The 19,823-nt window shown below is 45.9% G+C and overlaps 1 protein-coding gene across 5 annotated transcripts in view; it reads left to right on the plus strand.

Moving 5' to 3' along the window:
• BCL11A (BCL11 transcription factor A) overlaps window positions 1-19,823 on the plus strand; it is a 75,317-nt gene that overhangs the window by 36,982 nt on the left and 18,512 nt on the right. The gene's annotated exons all lie outside the window — the stretch shown is intronic.

Consider the following 19,823-nt stretch of genomic DNA (forward strand, 5'->3'; position numbering starts at 1 on the left):
AGTATGGGGTCTACAGATGGGACAAGACCCATCCTTGCAGCAGTGATCAAGTGGCAAGGCATAGGTGGTGAAGTCTGCCCGTATTTATGTTTCAGTCCATGAAATGAGATCTTCCTTCTTTATAGGTCTTTTTCATAAAATCTAAAATGGGGCATGTTGGGTCAGACTAGAGATCTGCCTAAACTGGTGTCTCGTTTGTGGCCTGGCCAGAGCTCTTCAATAGAGCAGAAGACATCAGTCTGGTGGGGAATTACCCATCCTCTGCTGTGCTCTCTTCTCTTACCTCTCAGGCACTGTGAGGTTGGACTGGAATATCCCCGACTCTCCCTCAATGTTATACCTATCCCCTCTGGTTACTTGCATGTATTTTGCCTGAAGTGGGACTCAGGAAGTTGCATTATGCTGACTGTTGCATCAGTAAGTCGTATTTCATAACCTCCTTGCAATGGGCTCCAGTAATACTTGTTAGCACTCTTAATTTATTACAATAAACAATTGCAAATGTGAAGAAAGGGAATATCCCTCTGTGTATGCTCAAAGCCGCTGGGTATCTCCTTGGAGCTACAAAAGCTCTGGAGACAAGAGGGCTTCTGTTCTTCTGCTGCATGAAAAATCAGATCGTGGCTCTGACCATCTACCCTGTTGGTAGTCATTGGGAACCAGGCTCTTTTTCCACACAAGCAGGCTTTCACCTGGTGTAGCTGGGAAGATGTCAGTAGGAGTATTCTCAATGTATGCTCATATGAAGTAGTACAAAGATGTGCAAACATTTTTGAGTGTGGAAGATGCTGGGCACTGAATGTCTCTGCAGAATTGCAGCTGGAGCCTGCAACTGCTAAGGCAATACCCAAGGAGTTTTGTTCTTTCCACATCCAAAAGAGTTAATAAGTGATCTGTATAGACACATCTAGGGCAACCCTTGGGGTGTAAATCAAGTGGGACTGGCCTGGCTAATTTACTCCAGTGGATGCTGTTGCCCTGAAGGCTCATCCCTAAAGTAAAGTGGCAATGGCCACCAAACTTCCCTTGTTTAGTTGTTTTAAGAGACTTTTCAAGTAGGTTGGATTTTGTCAATCACATGACTCTCTCCCCTCAAACACAGAGGGCTCTGGCAAGAGTTCATGGTGCTTTTCAGTAAAATCTTACCATCTTCTCAGGCTACTTATGTACTCCTGCACTTCACGCTTCTTACAGACTGGAAAAGAGCTTGACTTCCAGAAGACTGTGTCCATGAAATGGTGCAGAGTGAAGGGAAATGGTGTCATTAATGGTGCAGCTTATGTAAATTGTAATTCTTAAGCCTTCTGGTCCAACCCAGATTAGCGCTTCTTTAGCTTAAAATAACAAAAAGGGAACTGTCAGAATCAGAAGGAAAATATTAACATGATGAAACTCGTTTACAGGTAGCCATTAGCACTTTATGTCTGCATGAATAGTGTCTTTAAGTGTTAAAGACAATGTAACAGAGCAAGGAGGATGGGCATTTGTTTTGAAACTGGCACAGCACATTGCTTTAATTGCAGATTCTTATTGTCCTCACTTGTCAGGGAGGGCATCTTCTCAGTCAGGGTAAGCTCTGAGCTGGGGTGGTGGCCTTGGGACAGGGCTGGGTTTTAAGCCTTTTGCCAGAGAAAGAGGAAAAAGGTGTGTGTGATATGCAACTCTGAAAGAAATGTGAGGAATGGCTTTAGTGTGGAGCAAAACTTGAATGTAACGGCCAGGGAGGTGCTGATCAGCCCTAAGGTGTGTGAGATGCTTGTGCTGCCAAATCACAGGACAGCACTGAGGGCTGCTTGTGGCTGAACTGGTACTTTGCTTCTTGCTGTTTTGACTGATCATCAATAGTCGTTCCTGAGCAGTAGCATCTAGCAATTGCCTAAGGGGATGGTGGACATTTCTGTACAGAATTTAAAAAAATAAGAAAAAAAAAAGGGGGGGGCGGGGGGAATTGGCAAATACATGTACAAGCAATTAAGGAAAACTCTTTTGGGTTTGTGATGGTGAGGAGGCCTGTTGCCACTCCCTGCCAAGCTGCTCTGACAGCTGGAAGTGGCTTCTACAGCACTTTCTGTTGTGTGTTCTTCCCAAATAACTCTGAGATCCAGCATGGTCCTGCCCGTCCCTTTTTGCCATCCTGTTGGGGCTACCCCCATTACACCAGAGTTCTCCAGCATCCCCTTCTGCTACTGTGGAGGTCCTTGGAAAAAAAAAAATGCTTGCTGTCCCTGGCTCCTATGGACCCTTCCCATTGCATCCCTTGAAAAACGTGCCTTGTGGATGTTTTGTTTGTGTCTCAGCAACTGGCAGCCCTTCTTGTGCATGGAAATGTCAGACCCTGCCTCATTAATGACTGTGTAGCTAGGTCTACATGTCTCACTGCTGGTGAAGAGCTGGCCTGGGGCAAAGCCTTTCTTCTGTGGGCCTCTCTCTGCCTGTTTCCAAGTCTATGTGTTGATCGACATGGGTTGCCTCCTATTTTTTATTTATACAAGGATTTTTGGGGGAGACAGCCTGCTGGCAGTTGGTGTTTTAGAATCACAGAACTGTCAGGGTTGGGAAAGACCTCTGAGATTACTGAGTCCAACCCTCAACCCAGAAACAGCCACCACGCCTGCTAGAGCATGAAGTGCCATGTCTGCATTTTTTTTTTTTGAATGCCTTCAGGGATGGTGACTCCACCACTTCCCTGGACAACCCTAATACCTAGTCTAAACCTCCCCTGGTGCAACTTCAGGCTATTTCCTCTAGTTCTATTGCTGTTTACTTTAGAGAAGAGGGCAACACCTAGGCTGATTCTTTCCAATGAAGAAGAACTTACCAGTTTTTAACTGCTTATTGTGGTGATTTTGGGTTTCATATGATGTTTTGCTCATGGGGTCATGTGCGAGTGTGGGTCCTGCTGAGGGAGGGACATAAGTGCCCTGTGTAGCCTGAAAGCTTTGGGTGCGAAATGTGCCTTTTGTGTATCAACTTTTCATCCTTTCTTTCTGCCTTCTTCCCAGAGAAAACATAACAGCACCTGCATATGGTGCTGCCTTGTTCTTCTCTAATGGGAATTCTAAATTAATGGCAAAAAAATGACCTGTGTGCTGCTCTGTTTTCCCCCTCTGTTCTGGCGTGGCCAGCACAGGGACAGTTCCCACCTTTCTGCCATATGTTTTCAAATGGCTGAATTTATGCAGGGTGGTAGCAGTGTTTGCACCTGAGCAGCCAAGGGCCACAGGTGGCTCTGTGGAACCTGCGCTGCCCGCCCTCCATCCCAAAGCCACTCTGCAAGCTAAAATGTTCTTTTCCTCTCCCTCTACCTAAGTTTTTAACTGGCTGCACTTCACTACATTTTAACTTTTTCAGTTTGAATCTAAGGAGCTTTAATCAACACAAATCCTTGTGGTGGCTGTAGGTAGCTGCCTTTAATAAAGGGTGAGCTTTTTTCTTCCCCCCTTTTCTTTCTGTTTTTTCTTTTCATCCTGTAGTTTGCATTCTGCCGTGCTCGATGAGTGTTTAATCCCTGCCCTTCTGTCTGCTGAGATATTATGGTTTTTTAATAGTGCTTGTTTATGACTAAGGTCAAAGACAGTATTTCAGAACAAAAATTAGAGTTAGTTCATAATTGAGTACATATGTATGTTACTGTTTATTTTTATAGTTTGCTAATTTATTTTTAAACAACTCAGTTGAGCCAACATGTTTATAGGTCTGTTTATCACATGTCTTTCCAGTTGGAGTGCTAAAAGACACATGCTTTTCAATAGCACAGATCTGAAGTTAAATTAGATAATACCGCCAGGTAGCAATTTAATTACATTAATTGAATGTTTAGGTTGAAATGTAGTTTTGCAAAGGCTATAATGGAACACATTTATACGTGTCTGCATATAAATCTTGGCATTTAAAATGTTATTTGAGCCTGCTGCCGGGGAAATGGAAGTGGTTTTTGAGGGAGAAATGGGGTACTTCACTGTGAGCATGGAAGTGCCTGTCCTTGTAGTCGCTTTGGGGTTTGGCGTGAACATCTGGGGGTGCCTGTTCCTATAGCAGGAGCTCACAGGGATTCACCTAGCCAGGCAGCCACGTAGCCTGATCCTGTCTGCTGGAAAAAGAAACCACCCATATGAATCCTGATGCGGAGATAAGGAGTTAAAAGGTGGTGCTTTGCAGAAGGGCAGAGAGTCATACATTAGCCAATGCTGGGAAAATGTTTGTCCAGCTGAAACCAAGCCCTCTTGGTCGTGCACTGAGTGATTTCCCAAGCTGCCATACCCGATGGTACTCTGTGGGGTACGATGTGGGCTCTGGCTGTGGGCTGCTTTCCCCAGCCAAGGAGCTGCAAAGCGGCCTGCAAAAGCCAGCCTGGAGGTAGCACCACTGGAGAGCAGAAGCTGTGAATGAACCATCTCTCCAGGCTGTATGGGGGCTTAATTCTCAGCGAAAACATTTTCAAATTATGTTTTGTCAAGAGAAGGAAAATTCTTCAGTGTAAGGGTTCCCAAGAATAGTGGGTTTGGTTGGGAAAGGAAGGGGGAAACAGCTCTGGGGCTGTTTGATTTTGCTTATGCTGGTGGCTTCTGCACCCACCCATTTCCAAGCAAAATATCAAAATTCCGGCATTTCTAGTGGTAGCTGGGCTGAGCTCTTTGCAGCTGCCTTCTAGGATGTGAAAAGATGAGAGAGTCTGGTTTCAAAAGAAAAAAAAATAATATAAATAAAAGGAGCACAAGGTCATAGGTTGATTTTTATCAGGGCTCAGGGATAGATAAGGAGTAACCAGAGGAAAGTCACAGCTTGTGCAACATTCTTGTGCCACGGTGGGCCATCTCCTTTGGAGTGCCTGTATGCTGGGGGGGGGATGGAGGAGGAAGAGGGGGAATATGCAAGACCTAAACACCCAGGCAGTGGGAAGCCTTTGGAAACAAGCTGGTTGCACACAGGCCCGTGGCATTTCTCAGACTCTTGTATTGCGTACAAGCCAGGAAAACCACATTGGGCTCAGCACTGGGATGTTTCCATCTTTTTTTTACATATACTTGTATGTGGGGACTCAAAGCTTCTTCCTGGTACTCATCTGGGTTGGGATGGTCAACCAAAGTGTGCATTATTTCCCCAAATCTTGCCTTTGCTGAGTGGGTGATCTTTCTGAATACTTATCCTTAGAGAAGTCATGGCTGAGGCAGAGGCCTGGGGGAAGCAGGAATAACTCTGCAGGTCCAGGTCACCACAGACCTTCTCTGAAGGACCCAAGGCTTTAGCAGATAGCTGAAGAGCAGTCTTACTCCTTTCTTTCTCTAGCATGCAGCTTTTCTGCTCAGGCTTTACTTGGACCCAGCTTTCATCCTGCAGTCTTCCATATCAGACACTTGTCTTTTTTGAGCTCTAGACCAGCCTTGCTGTGTTCTGATGTCCATGTGGAGCGCCCCCACCAAACTTATTCGAGACTGCAAGCAGGACCCATTGCTGGCTTGGGCTCCTGCAACTACAGTGGGGTTTGGAGCATTTCTGGCATGCTCTGGAGCGGAGCCTTAGTTTCCCTTGAAAAGCACCTAATAAAAATACACATGAAGTCTTCACTGCAAATGAGTCCAAATACGGCATCTCCTCCAGATGAAAATCTTCATGTAGATAAAGCCAGTACTGCTCTTATGTGAATGCAAAACACCCACATAAATGAAAGGAAGGGATTTTTCTGGTTGTGGAGACTGGGTGAAGTTTCCTGATCCAGGCAGGAGAGTTCCATGCCTGTGTGAGAGTTTTTTATGGGTGTGGCTTCACTAATGGCTGGAATTAAGGTGAGAAGAGAGCACAGAGAGCTGAGGAGCAGAAGCAGGTATGAAGGGGTTGATGCTTGCAAAAGCCAGAAGAAATGCTAGGTAAAGATGTGTGTGAAAAACACACATACAAGGATTGTCCACCATTTGGGGAGTGGGTGTCTGCTTTTCCTCAAGCTGTAACAGTTAGGTTGGTGGTTTTGGAAAGTCAGACTTTCTGGAAAGCCCCCAAGATGGAAGAACTTAGGAGCTCCAGGTTCTCCCCCAGCTTTCAGATGAAAGATGTGCATCCTGATGGACTTCTCTAGTGGGGCTTGGCCTCATGGGGCAGCTTCTGCTAAAGAAACACAGCACACAGTGATTACTGGACGTGCTTTGAAGCACATACAGAAATGTTTAACACTACTTTCTCTTCCTCTTGCTTTCTCTACCAATCTATAAAGCAAGGGTTCTTTGAGGGCTTGATTTGCATGTGAACATGGGGCGACTGTTTGTCCCCTCATTTGCTAACTTGTGACTAGCTGTCTTAAAAAGCTCTTGTCAGTGGGGTTTTCCCATCCCCTCTCTTTTTATTTGAAAATAAAAGACTGATTTTTATATTTCGTCTTGTAAAAGGTCACCTCTGGCCTGAGACCAACCAGGGAGAGTTTCTGCTGCAAAGACAAAATAGTTGCAAACCAGAGGGTTGCAATGAAAGTCTCAATGTAAAACTCAAGTTACAGAGGCCACCACCAGGTGATTACCATAATGCCGGGTGCTTATTGCTCAGCTCGAGGTTTCCAAATGCTTGGGAATGATTCCAGCTTGTTTGGGCTCAGGAACAAAACCTCTCTGAGATGCTGCAGCCAGGGTGGAAGCGATCCAGGGAGCTGCAGGAAGCGGCGCAGCACCATCCCCAGGCTGAAGGCTTGTTTTAATGGCTAAAGCCAACAGAGTATCCCATCGTGTTGCAGTAGGAAAGTTTGCAGACTATGTTCAGAATGTTACTTAAAAATTATCAGTTTCAGCCCAGAAGCTTCCTTGCTTACTTATTTTAAGAAGAAGACCCAGAAGTAGGACTGCAGGATTAAGGATACCGAAATGGCACTTTCTTTAGGATCAGACTGCAACCTTTTTACATTGGAGGGTATCTTCCTTCACCACTGATTCTGCTGGCATCCTGGCAAACAAATCTATTGCCATCTGGGCTATGACTGAAAAAAATGGTATTGTAGAGAATGGCTGTACATAGCTTTTTTTTTGGGGGGGGGGGGGCTTGCAGAGGCTTAGGGAGCCTGAGGCATGAGAATTGAGCTTGCGAGCAGATACATGTGCTCTGTGGACGGTCTTCTACTCTTTGTTTTGCTTGCAGTGGGATCTGTGTTTGGGGAGGGTTTTTTTTTCCCTGAGTCATTGAGAGAAGTCCACTTAGAGGATTCACAGAGCTATATTTTCTTTACAGTAATGAAGCAGTGTGACATAGCAGTCGTAGGAAATCTGATAGACTTGGGAGACCCTAGGAGGGTAGAAAATTACTTAATTTGCTTTGTGTGAAATAGTCTTAATTTTCAACTATTTGAACAACTGATTGCTAGGGCAATCATCAGATCTTTAGAGTTAACATGTTTCCTGCTGGAACAGAGCATTAACTAAATCAGCGATGGCTGCAGATGGCAAAAAGGGGCGATTGCATGGATCTGTCTGAGGGTAAAGAAAAGATGAAAACCAAATCTCCGAACCTGAGCTTGCATTGCTTTTTATTTTCTGGAAAGGGTGAGGCAGGTGATGCTCATCTTGTTGGATGGTTAATTACTTGGGTGGGGAGCTGGGGCTGTGTGGCTCTAGTGGTGGCTGTGGCGGGTAGGAGCAGGGTCCTATTTCATTCTGAGCAGGCGAGAAGGCTTCTGCTGGGTGATTCCCCTGGTATTTGCTATTGTGAGTAAAAGCGATAAAATCTAGCGATGGAATTATGTTATGTCTTCAGTGGTTTCTTTCCAAATTAGTAATAATCCTATGTGTCTTTGACCTATTTATTTGACCGGAGGGTCGGATTCTGCTGTTCTTTTTTTCCATGAGCAGCTGGCTGCAGCAAATGGACCTCAAGTAAAGGGATTAGAAACTAGTCCTTCATTAGGGTTAGGTGTTGGCAGTCCTTATTCCCATTGATTTGGGTGAGAGATGCCTTGTGTGATGTCTTCTCATCAAGGAACAGCCAGTTCCTTGATCATGAGATGAGTGAACATCTCAGTTCACTGAGATGGATATAGCAGCATCTTAAGTGTGGAGTGAGGAACCTGCTCTCATGAGGAAGGGTGATGGGACCTGCTTTATTTGTCAAGATCGAGTTTGTACTGAAGCAAAAACGACAGGGGATTTTTAATTGTGTGTACGCTGCTGAAAAAAAAGTATTTGTAATTGTTTAGAAAGGAAAATGGGCATGAATATTAAGAGACCTTCTCCTGCCTTCCCATGCTAGCAGAAAATGAAAAATTCAGTGTGAAAGCATTTTCTTATTAAAAAAACCCAAAACAACCGCACTGTAAAATGCAATACTGATTCCTGAAGGCTGAGCTGCATGAGTGAGAATATTTAATTACAGTAGCAAAGTAAAAACATTTTCTAGCGAGCGTTCATTGCATTAATAATAATTAATTAATTCCTTGGTGACAGTGTACATCCTGCTCATATTCTTTCAGTGGTCTGGGAATCCGATCTCACTTTTTATTTTATTTTGCTGACAGCTGCCCAGCAAGTAAGGAAGGCAGAAGATGGAGACTTATTTATATAAACAGAGGCTTTATGTTTCATTTCTGTAGGTGGCTATGTTGGGGTTGCACGGTTTTGGTTATCAGGCTTTTCTGCAAATGAAGGCAAGGACTCGAGCAGATCAGCTGATTCAGGGGGACCGAGTATCTGACTGCTATGGCGATAAGTGTCTGTACAAATATTTATACAATCCCCGATAGTCTTTTGAATTGCATTATTACAATACAAAAAGCTGTCAGATTTCCAGGGTTTCCGAGGCGTGCTTCTTAGGGCTCGCATACATTTTGCCAGCGGATGTGAGCGAGCTCTTGCTCGAGCACAGAGCTGGCTGGAACCTTGCCCTCACCCAGCTGGGAGCGGGGTAGCTGCTCAGCCCCTGCAGCACCCAGTCCAAGCTGGTAATCCCCATGGAGAGCCTGTCTGTATTAGTTGGGGCTTAGTTATGAATTTCTGCAATCCATGTGGCACAGGGCTGACCTGGAGCTGCCGCTGAGTGAGATGATGGGCTGAGCAAGGAGAGGGGCTGACCCCCCGGTCTGCACATGACTGTGGGGGGCTTCCTCTTGGTTGAGCTCCATATCAGGGCCCATATAGAAATATGGCAGTTGTCACCCAAAAGGAGAGAGTAGGAAGCTGTGGTGGCTTATGTGCAGAGCCAGATGTAAATGGAGTTGGACTAGGTGTAAAGGAGAAGCCATCTTGTGCGTTTTTTCTTGGAAGTTAGTCCAGAAATCCATGTTGGTAGGTAGCTCAGCATCTCTGATGTCTGTGGTTTGATGGTGATTCTCATTACATCTGTGGTTTCTGTTAAAGCTTCCTTGGAGCCATGGGATTATGGGATCCTACTGGCACTCTGGAGTAAAACTTTGACACCGTGTGCTGCCGTGAGGTGTAAGGGATTATTCCAGATCTACAGAACCAACAAGAGTTTGAGTCAGTGGTAGGGAAGGCTGGAAGCTTCACCAAAGTTACTCGGATAGACTGAATGCAGTCCGTGGAAAAAAGTGGCAGTTGTGCAGCGGGGTCAGAGCACATCAGTAGCTGCTCCAGGCCTAGCAGAGAAAACCCCATGTTCTCACATGCTGATAGTGGTTGTGTGTCCTGCTGCACATTCATTTGTAAGATTAGGACTTTGGAAAACATTTTCAAGGTTGTGAAACTGGAGTCTGGGGCTGCTGCAGGCCTCCTGGTGTCCTTCAGCGTCACAGCTCAGGAGAATTTTGGTTTTTAGGGGTGAATGTGTGTCTTCCAACAGCTGTGAGTGTATCTCCAGAGGCTTCAAAGGAGTGGGCTCTTTACTTCCAGTGCAGCATTTGTTTGTTTTTAGGGCATGTTTTTCCCCAGGGAAAGAACAGTAGCAATCCAATGATCAAAGAAAGAAAGCAAATGGCTGCGGAATTTCTGCCTAACAATATTTAAATGAAAACAAAACAAAACCAAAAAACAACAACAAAAAAAGCCCCTCGGTATATAATTTATAAATGAATCATATGTGCCTCAGCTCTGGCCTCCTGGAGCAGCATCTGAGATGTCAGGTTCAGCAGCCAGTGTTCCAGCAATCTTTTATGTTAGGGGAGTGGGGTCTGTCCCCTGTGCAGCCCATCCTGAGCCATCATTGCACAGTGAGAGTTGAGCCACGAGGCTGCTTCATCCATACCCCCAGCTGCAGTGATCCCCTCTTCTGCTGCACACACGCTGGCTTGGAGGGATGAGCCGGGTGCAAGAAAAACTTGGTGGTGGGTCAGGGAGGGGGAAACTGCCTCCTCATGCTCCCCGTAAGGAATAGAACCAGGTTTTCCATGGTTGATGGTTAATTCTCTGGGACTGCTGTTTTGGCTCTGCTTCTGCAGTATCCCTGCTCTCCCAAATGGCCAAGTATTGCTTGATGGGCCATGCACAGCACAGCAATGTGGTTAGCCAGATAACAAGGGCATTAACCCTGTTTTTCTGACTGTGTTCTAGCAGGAAGAGCCCCGTTCCTGAAATTTCACTTGAAGATTGCCATTTCAAAATAATTTTGCAAGTGCAAAATGACATTGCTGCTGTGCTTGGGTTTAGTGGGTGAGCTGGGATAGCTCCTCTCCTTTTGTGCGGAGTTACTGGAGCTGTTGTGGGACAGCTGTGGTCAGAGAGGCTGTGCTGGGGCTAGAACGATTAGGGCTGATTTTCTGGAAATAGTAGGGTTACACTTAAAAATGCCTGATTGGCTTGGGAGGGCTGCACATGTTTCCCTGGCAGCCTCTTCTTCACTATCCCAGCTTCTGAGGAGGCAGAAGGAAGCAGCAAGTGCTAAGGACAAGTTTAAGGCAGCTTTATTAATGTCACAAAAACGAAGAGAAAAAGTCTCTTTCATTTTATTTCATGTCTCATAGGCAATGTAGCTGGAGTGGGTAGGTTTTGAAGTGGTCACCTGTAGTGGCATGGCACATCCTCATCTTGGGTGTCAGAAGAAGTCACTGCAGGGGCACACACTAGTTTTTAAAAGCTCAGCTTTAGAGAAGATGAGAAAGTATGTGCACAACTGCTTAAAACTGCTTTAAAATGTGGAATTTACAGCACAAGGCAGATGCACACCAGTTGTGTGTGTAGCCCTGAAGCTGGTTACAGCTTGCTGGGGTCTGATCCTGATTATTCATAGGAATAATAAGGATCATGACCACCTGAAGTGGTCATGGAGCTGCAAATGCTGCTGAAACTGCTGCAGAGGGAGGGGTCCTACCTCTCTGCTCCCATTCTAGTGTCCTCCAAGGCTCTCTCATGACATGGGGTGGAAACTGTAGAGCTGGAAGCTCAGACAGCAACAAACCTGGCAGATAGACAGTGCTCAGAGGGCCATGTCCGACTCCAAAAGCCAGACACTAGTGGCTTACCCCAGGACAGGGCTGTAGCATTCACCCTTTTGTGAACAGTACCAAAATTTACATCTCAGCTTTATGATTTGTCCCTGTGTCCTCATGTCCCAGTAGTATCCTTTTCCAGCACCTGCACAAGTACTTCTGCAGGGTAGACATTAAAATTGTATACACATGCTTGCAAATGTGCCCCTAGTTATTAAGCACCAAGAGCACCCTCGGCACCGAAATGGTAAATATGCTTTAGAAAATTGCCTTTAATCATGGCAAAAGCTTTTCTTCTCCTTAGATGGTGACCGGAGCGCTTGTGCAGAGTGAAGGACTGTAGCTGCTTTGGCCGGTTTCTACACCTCTGTCTGGTGCAGGGGGTGGTGATGTGCACTCCTGGGGACAAATCAGTGGTGACTGATCTGGGAAGGTGCCATTCAGGGGCCGGGTATTACGATTTTGTGAGGAGATTTAGCATGGCTGCGTTTATTACAAGCGTCTTCCAGGCGTCACGCGCGCCCGAGTGGACAGACAGACAGACAGGCAGTGGGATGCTGCCCTTGGGAAGCCTGCAGCAAACCCCACCGGCTGCAAGCCCAGCTGCTGCCCGACGGACACGTTGCCCAAACGGGCAGATGTCACCATTGCTCAATGTGATGAAGACCTGAACGTCTGTTTGCTAACGGATAAGATGGTCAGGACAGCGCACGGCGCCCGAGCCGGCCTGTGCAACTCCTGTGGTTTCCAACCGTACTTATCGAGGGAGGGTGCCTGCCCACCCAGGGAGGGTGTTTCCTCTAATCTGGAACTTCACATGCTCATGGCAGGCAGATGTGTGGGGGCCAAAGGCTTGGCTTTTTTCATAACAGCTGCCTTTTGCCGGGCTCAGGGGAAAGGAATCATCTAAGGCAAGGCTGGGGAGTTTAGAAGAAATGTTTGGCTTGGAAAGAGTCAGCGTTGCCGAGAAAGAGAAGCAAGTGGGGACCTCACAATCAGCCCCTTGGCTGTTAATTTTCACCATCCAACTTATAAGGAAACACCTCATCCCACTATTTCCTAGCAATAAGTTTAGTTTCAGAAGTCCTTCCCCAGGTCCTTTAGATGATGCTTCTATTGCCTGCCCTCTGGCCTCTGCTGTAAGATGGTCCCAGGCTCAATGTAGCAGCCTCTCTCCCACTTAACAGACTTAATAATAACCATGGCTTTTTGGGGGGGGGGATTTTTTGGGGAGGGGAGGAAGGCGGGTGGTGAATGAGGAAGCCAGACACCATTGTTAAGCAAGAAAGCATGTCCCTGGGGGTGAGTGTGCCTAGGCTAGCCTTCCAAATCGACCCAGCATTGATCCCCCCCCTGCCCCCCTTAGCGGGATTCCCTTCTCCAGCCAGGGGTTTTGTTTCAGAACAAGCGTTGGTCAAACAAGCTTTTGTTTTCGGTCAGTTGCTTGGCACACATACACTGCTGCTGGTGGGGACAATGAGGAAGCTGTTTCGAGGGCAGCTGTGGTGGGACTGAAAAGGAATACTGATGGATAAAAGGGCACAGGGAGGAAATAGCTGGGCGGAAATTAATTGGAAGGGTCTTGCAAAGTTTGGGTGCTGCAGCTAGGTTGGGAGGGTGCTGGGGAATCCTTTCATCCTGCGGCCTCATCCCACTCGCTGCCTCATGGTGGTTTATATTGCTTTTCCCCCAGGATGGGGGACGAGGGAGAAAGTTGGACCAAATATTTGCAGCAAGGTTTCTAAAAATCTTTCTTTCAGGAAGAAGTGAACTCTTTATGTCAATAACAGAGTTTAAAAGGAATTGTAGAAGTGAGACTGACTTCTTTGTCAGCAAAAATTGCAGCCAAACCTGTTCATAGATGGCATTACCTAAATGACATTACGTACGTATGTCCTTTCTTTCACATTTCCTGTAATCCTGTTACGGCATTGTCCCATTACCTCAAGCACTGTCATCTTTAAATGCTGTCAGATCTTAACTGGATGGCCAAGGACATCAGAAAAGGATCGAGGTGAAGCTGATGGCAATTTCAGACCTGCCGTATATATGGCCATCTCCCAGCCTGCCCCTGGGCGGGGTGTTTTCTGATAAAACATTCAGGTAAAGTGATGACTCAAGGACTTCTACATCTTTTATGGAGCTGCTGCCCATTACTACAGTGTACAGTGCCCTTTTTGGGGAGTACCAGGGTTCAGAGGTGCTTGAGGTGTCAGGTATGAGCCATGTGCTCACTGGTGCTTGTTGGAAAGGGCTCTCATCCCTGAGAAAATGAGAACCTGGAGGTAAGCATCTGGGAAATGCCCCTGAGGGGTCGTGGGCAACAGTTCCACTCCCAAACAGCCTTTGTGGCATTAATGGCCATTTGCAAAACCCGCTGAGTTCCTCAGACTTGAGGTGCGATTAAGTGCAACATCTCGGTGTTAATTGTTTTTAATGTTATTGCTCTCTTACAGCATTATTGCTAAAATATGACATGAGGCAAATTTCTTTTAATCCAGCCTTGACTGGGCCACTGTGGTTTCTCAAAGGCGCTGTGAGACACTGCAGCAAATATGAGGATTACAACTTCTTCTTACCTGCTGAAATATTCACTGCTCCTAAGCCTGAGAAGTGGGAAGAGATGGTGCTGAAGTAGTAGCTTGTTTAAACTGGCAGTCCCTCTTGTCAGGTTATGATAGCAGTGATGATAATTGCCAGCTCCGGGTCCAGGAACTGTAATTTTGTTATCTCTGGGTACAGTGCTGTGCTCTGAGGGGCTCTGTTCCCCAGTGGTGCCCACAAGACCTGGCTGCAGTGCCAGGAACAGCAACACTGAACCTGAAATGCTCACTGCAGACAAAAATCTATGGTCACAGAGGTGGATCTGCTTGCCTGCCCCATGGGTTGGTTTTCCCAAAGAGCAGAGCTGTCCTGTGTCAACAAGGGAACAAAGCAACAAGGGAAGTGAGGCCAGTAGGCACCAACATGGGCCCTGATGAGCTGTCCTGGCTGTGTGAATATAGAGGTAGTGCTGGCAGGTCAATGTGAGCCCCATGTCTTCCTGCACCTTGGGATGTACAGTAGCACAGGTAGGCTGGCATAAAGAGACAGGTAATAGAAGTCCCAGCCCCCTTGTCTGGTATGTCATTGAAGTAAGTAAGTGACAAATAGCCAGAAGAGGAAGGATGATGGATGAAGGTCAGGAGAGCAGCTCTTCTGAACAGCAGCTGTGTTCATTTGGCCCAATGCAAGGGTTAGACAGCACCAAGGCACAGAGTTTTATCCCAGTAATGCTAAAGAGCAGGGTCTGGATCTCCAGATCCTCCTGTTGAAAAAATAACAGACCATTGAGTAAAAGGAGTATTTCTCCAGGGGATGGGTATCATCTTATGGCCATGTAAACTACGCATATTTTTCACTTAATCAGTCTAGGGTAGGTTTTTTTTTTAATTGTTATCAGTTACTGGTATCTTAAATGTTGACAGTTATAACACTTAATCACATTTTCCTTTAAGAAAATGCTTATCTTGCTAGAAGATGGTATTTTTTCAGTCCATTTTGTATGCTTAAAAATTCTTGTTTCTGTTTTGGTCTTTTATTAAGGTGTGACCTTAATTCATCCTCTGAAGCTGGTCCTCTGGTCTTATCATCTGCTGATCAGAGGTTGTGAGCAGGTGAAATTCTCCACACCAGGTCTTCCCAAATGCGTGGATGTGGCTCTGCCTCCTTCTTCCTGGGTGAAAGGTGACCTGCAACATGTGCTGGAGCCATCTCATTTGCCCTTGCATCCTGCAGGCTCCTGGAGAGGTCTTGATCCAACATTCTTCAGCTGGCCACTGTTTGTGCCTCACTGCCCTCTCTGGCTGCTAATTTAGTGCTTCTTTTGGATGCACAGAGGAGAATTTTTCCAAATACCTTACTAACTAACGATATGGCTGTAGAAGCATTAGCCACACTCAGTTTACTAGTGATTTTTATTTTTTTTCACCCAGTCGTAGCTCGGCTTTTTTTCCCCCTGTAGGCACAGGAACCATTTATAGCCAAGGTGGGCCAAGTTTGCAATTTATTAATCTCTCCCTTGCGTGTGGGTTGAAAAGAGATACCATGCCTTTATCAAAAGCCAGGCTAGCACAAAAACCTGTGCAAAATCATCATCAAATCCTATTAGAGGTGGAAAATATCTCTTAGATCATCTCATTCATTTCCCTGCCAAAGCTAGGCTGTTCCTGATAGTTAATTTTCTAGCATCTGCCGCTGACTCCCTGTGTGACTGCAGGTCTGTCAGCCTGCCTTTGGGTTGTCACTGTAACTTCCACTTGTTTCTTTGCATTTCCAAACAAGTCTCATCTTGTTCAGTGGTTGCCTGTATTCATATTTGTTCTGCGTGACGTATTGTCAGTGGTTTCTACTTGGAGAAAGACCAGACCTTTCTTGTGGTTGGGGAAAAAAGGATCTCTGTGGTACAGGGTACTTGGGGAATGTTGTCCCTGGGCCAGGGGTTCATCTCCTACAGACACCCATTACCTGCTGTAGGTTTTGGGGAAATGAACATCTCAAACACAGGTTTCTTTCCTGCAGTTGAGGCTGTACATTTAATGTGAGGTCATCCCCTGTAAACCACTTTGCTTGTAAGTTCCAGGCGGTGGTGATTGAATTCCCTGGCACAGCGAGGCTTTGGGCAGCCCTGCCAGTGCTGGGAAGGTCAGTCTGGGAACTGTCACCCAGAAAGCATCAAAAGCAACAGCTGTCGATAGCGACTCACATTTGCAGAAAATCTGAGAGCTCTCTAATTAACTGAGGATCTCTAAATTAGAGTGAAGCTGCTCGACAAGCCCCTTCGTACGCCTTAAGTGTCAGGGCTCAGCTGATCGCCGCATCTAACAAGCGGCTGATTTTTAACAGTAGCTCCGAGACTCAATCAGCTCCTAATGGCTCCGTTTCAAAACGTTTCAGTGCATTTTTCATCTCTTACTCTGGAATTTACGCTCTTTGTTCCCAGCTCAAATATTCTGGCACTTTTCCTTAATTTCAGGCTCCTGCCTTGCGATGGCTCCTCTGCCCTAACTAGGCAGCTCCTTGCTTGCCTTTCCCTTCACACGCTCCTCTGCCGTGACTGCTTGCTCTGCTTTCTGATCAGTAAGTTTCAGAAATTCCCCCTTTTCTTTCCCGTACTGACACAGGCCCTGCTGCAGGGTACGGAATTTGATAATTAGAAGGAAAACCCATGTTTAAACAGCCCCCTGTGTAATAATAAGAGCCTAAAAATGGTTTTATTTCAGCTTTCAAGCTCCTTCCTTTACGACAGTGAATGCAGTTTGCCAATGCACATGATCTTGACCTCCCTCACGCTGCTTTTATGCATCACTGCAGATTTGGGTGCTGGCACCCCTGATTTACACCGTGGTAAATGAGATCAAATCCTTATTTCAGTTGCATTTACAGCAGAGTAAGAATGTGCACATTTAAACAGAGAGCTCCAAGCTGCTGGGAAGGATCCCTCCCAATGTGTAACTCTTGTTGCTGGTACTGAGACCCATGCGAGGCATTCTTGGGAAGGCAGCAGGATAAACTCCTATGTAAGCAGTGATTAGGAACAGATAAATAACATTCAGGAAGGTAGAGAGTTAATCAGAAACTCTTTAAGACTTCTCCACATCTGTTTATGTTCAAATGCTTATCCATATCTCGGCAATTATTCAAGTGAGATAGAATATAAATCCGTCTGCCTAATTTGTCTTAGAAAAATTTCACCAGGTAATCAAATCCTGAAGTACATATTCTATTCCGGTGGTTTTATCAGTAAATCAAATTTTTATCATTTATCAGCAAAAGTTAGATTTAAGTATCCTCACTGTAATGTTTGAAAGATGAACATTTGTTTCAGTGGGTGCTGTGCCAATCAATAATCTTCCAGCTTGACTCAGCTATCAATTATTGCTGCAATTATTTGTCTAGTTGGATATTTAAAATGTCATCAGAAAGAGATGATTACATATTCCAGAAAGCAAGGCACTGTATAATCAGATGAACTGAATCCAGTTAAATGTAGTGTGGTACTAACCTGTCCTTCAAAGCTGAATTCTGCAGCCACCACTGAAACAACAGCTTTCCACATTATTGTAAGGAAACAGATCTTAACCTTGGAACAATGTGTGTTATTGGGGTCGGGTAATACTCGTGTGAGAGGAGACCTTGCAAGCCTGGAAATTCAATCAGCCTTACTGACATAAAAAAGGGAGGGGTTTGGGCTTTTTTTTGTTTATTTGGGGTTTTTTTGGGTGGGTGTGTGTAAGTCTAGTTTTGTTGCAGACTTCATCTGCAAATGTATAAATAAGAAAATCCACTCTTTGTCTGCCTTTCTGGGAATTTAAACTCCAGAGCTCTAAGCGCCAGATTTTCGTATGCCCTTTTTGCATTCCTTGACTTGATGTATGTATGGTAAATACTCTCTGTGCCCCGAGAATGCAATAAAGCTGTAGCAATTCTTGCAAGTCTTACATCCTCCAAACTCCAGATATTCAGTGTATTATATCATTTTCAACTTCAAGGATATCTCAACGATGGAGAGGTGACAGAATAAACTGGAGGAGATCGGACTACTTTATGACACGTTTTGGTCCTATTAGCAAAGCAGGGAGGGGAAAACATATATTATTGATTCTACTAATACTTGCTTGTGCAAGTTATGAAAGTAAATGTCATAGGATCTGGTTCAGCACTTTCTGTGCTTGCAACTCCATGGTGACATTGAACTTGCTCAGGGACAGAATAAACCTTTGGCTTTCTGGCAGATGATTTGCAGGTGGAGGTGTCGTTTAGGGGGGACCTGTGGTTCCCCTGACCCACTTTGTCAGGATGGTTTGCTGCTGGCTAAATATCATTAATTTGAAAGTGAGAGGAATGCAAGACAAAGGGGAAGGCTGGGAAAGAGGAGAGTCTGAATAGGATCCATTTTGGGAAGGAAAAGGTGGAATAAGGCTCTCAAGGAGAGCCCCTGTTCTTGCACATCCCTAGGCCCACTTGGCTGAGGCTCTCTGGCTCCACCAACACCCTGCGTGGAACACTGGTGGGACCAGGGATTCTGTTGGATGGAGAAGGGGACTTTGGCAGCACTTGGGTGGTTAGAAGGGCCAAGGGGGGTTGGCAAGGACAAACTGCATCTCTACATGGCAGTGGTTTAAATATACATGCTTTACAGAGCCCAGCATGTCAAATTGAGATGCTAAAATGCAACAAAAGTAAAGCAAAGCCATAGGTGATGAGGAGATGGCCTGATGGTCTGGCAGTGCCCTGGCAGCAGTGTGCCTGCCACTGGGCAGTGGTGGGAGGGTACCAGCCCCCCTGTCTCCTTGGAAGGGGTCTCACAGCCCTTTTAAAACACGTGTTGGTCTCTCCAGGAATGCTTCATGTAAACCCACCATGTCCTCCAGCAAGGTCCTCGCTTGTCAGTTGGGCCACAGAACACTAGCAGCTCTTCTCAGGATAGCAGCATCCCGGCACTGTGTCTGTGGGCCTCTGTATGTAAGAGACATGTTTGTGTGCTATGTGTAGCCAAGCAGTGTCCATGATGCACACACACCCATGCTGGTTGTAAGGCTGAGTGATACTAAAGCTGCCATCCAAGCCAGGAGAGACACTTCACTGCTGGCATCTGCCAGGACTCGGGAGCCTTGTGCTGCATCTCACCCCACACCAGCATGACCTGAGATGTCATGCTGGAGCATCTCCTTTCTTTTTTTGCAAGAAACTTTTTAAAGTGCTTTCTGCCTTTTCTCCAGATGCTACTGGCTTTGGAGAAAACTGCAGATAAAGGGAACAATTCCATCACATAGGTGTATGAACGAGATTACTTGGAAGCTCTCTGTAGCTGTATAATTACAACACTGTGTTTAAAAAGTGAATTATTGTCTTGATTGTACCCAGAAACCACTGAGTAATGCATAATTATCGACCATCAGAGCAGGGTATCATTTGCTGGGTAGTCAGGTTAGGCTTTGAAAGGGCTTTGGTGGTCTTTCTGGGAGAGGGCTTAGATGAGGCTTGGTCCTCAGTGGGTCACAACCAGCAGGGGACACACCTGGTGCCAGGTAGGTCCAGAGCAGCTGATTCAGCAGGTGTCATCCCAGCGATACCACTCCTGTTCAAGTCTATTCATTGATTGTCCCCATGCCTGCTCTCAGGAGAGGTGTGTGGGGAAACCCATGGATCTGGCATGTTGGTTACTGCACTAGTACTTCTGGAGAAACGAGGTGGTATTGGGGAGAAGTTACTTCTGTGGGCCTGGCAACACTGTGTAGTTGGCTCTTGAGGTCCCACCACCTGTGTTTGAAGTTAACAGAGATGCAGTCCGTGTGATGCTGCAGTCTGCACTGTCTGTATTTCTCCATCTGTGTAGCATCAGTGTATTGGGTGCATACATGTGTGTGGTCAGGTCTTCTTTGCTCATGGGGTTTCTTTTCAAAAATTCATTCAAAGCGGAATTTCAAGCACAGCCTTA

The sequence above is a fragment of the Heliangelus exortis genome, chromosome 3 (assembly GCF_036169615.1).
Source record: "Heliangelus exortis chromosome 3, bHelExo1.hap1, whole genome shotgun sequence".
In the NCBI taxonomy this organism is placed as follows: domain Eukaryota; kingdom Metazoa; phylum Chordata; class Aves; order Apodiformes; family Trochilidae; genus Heliangelus; species Heliangelus exortis.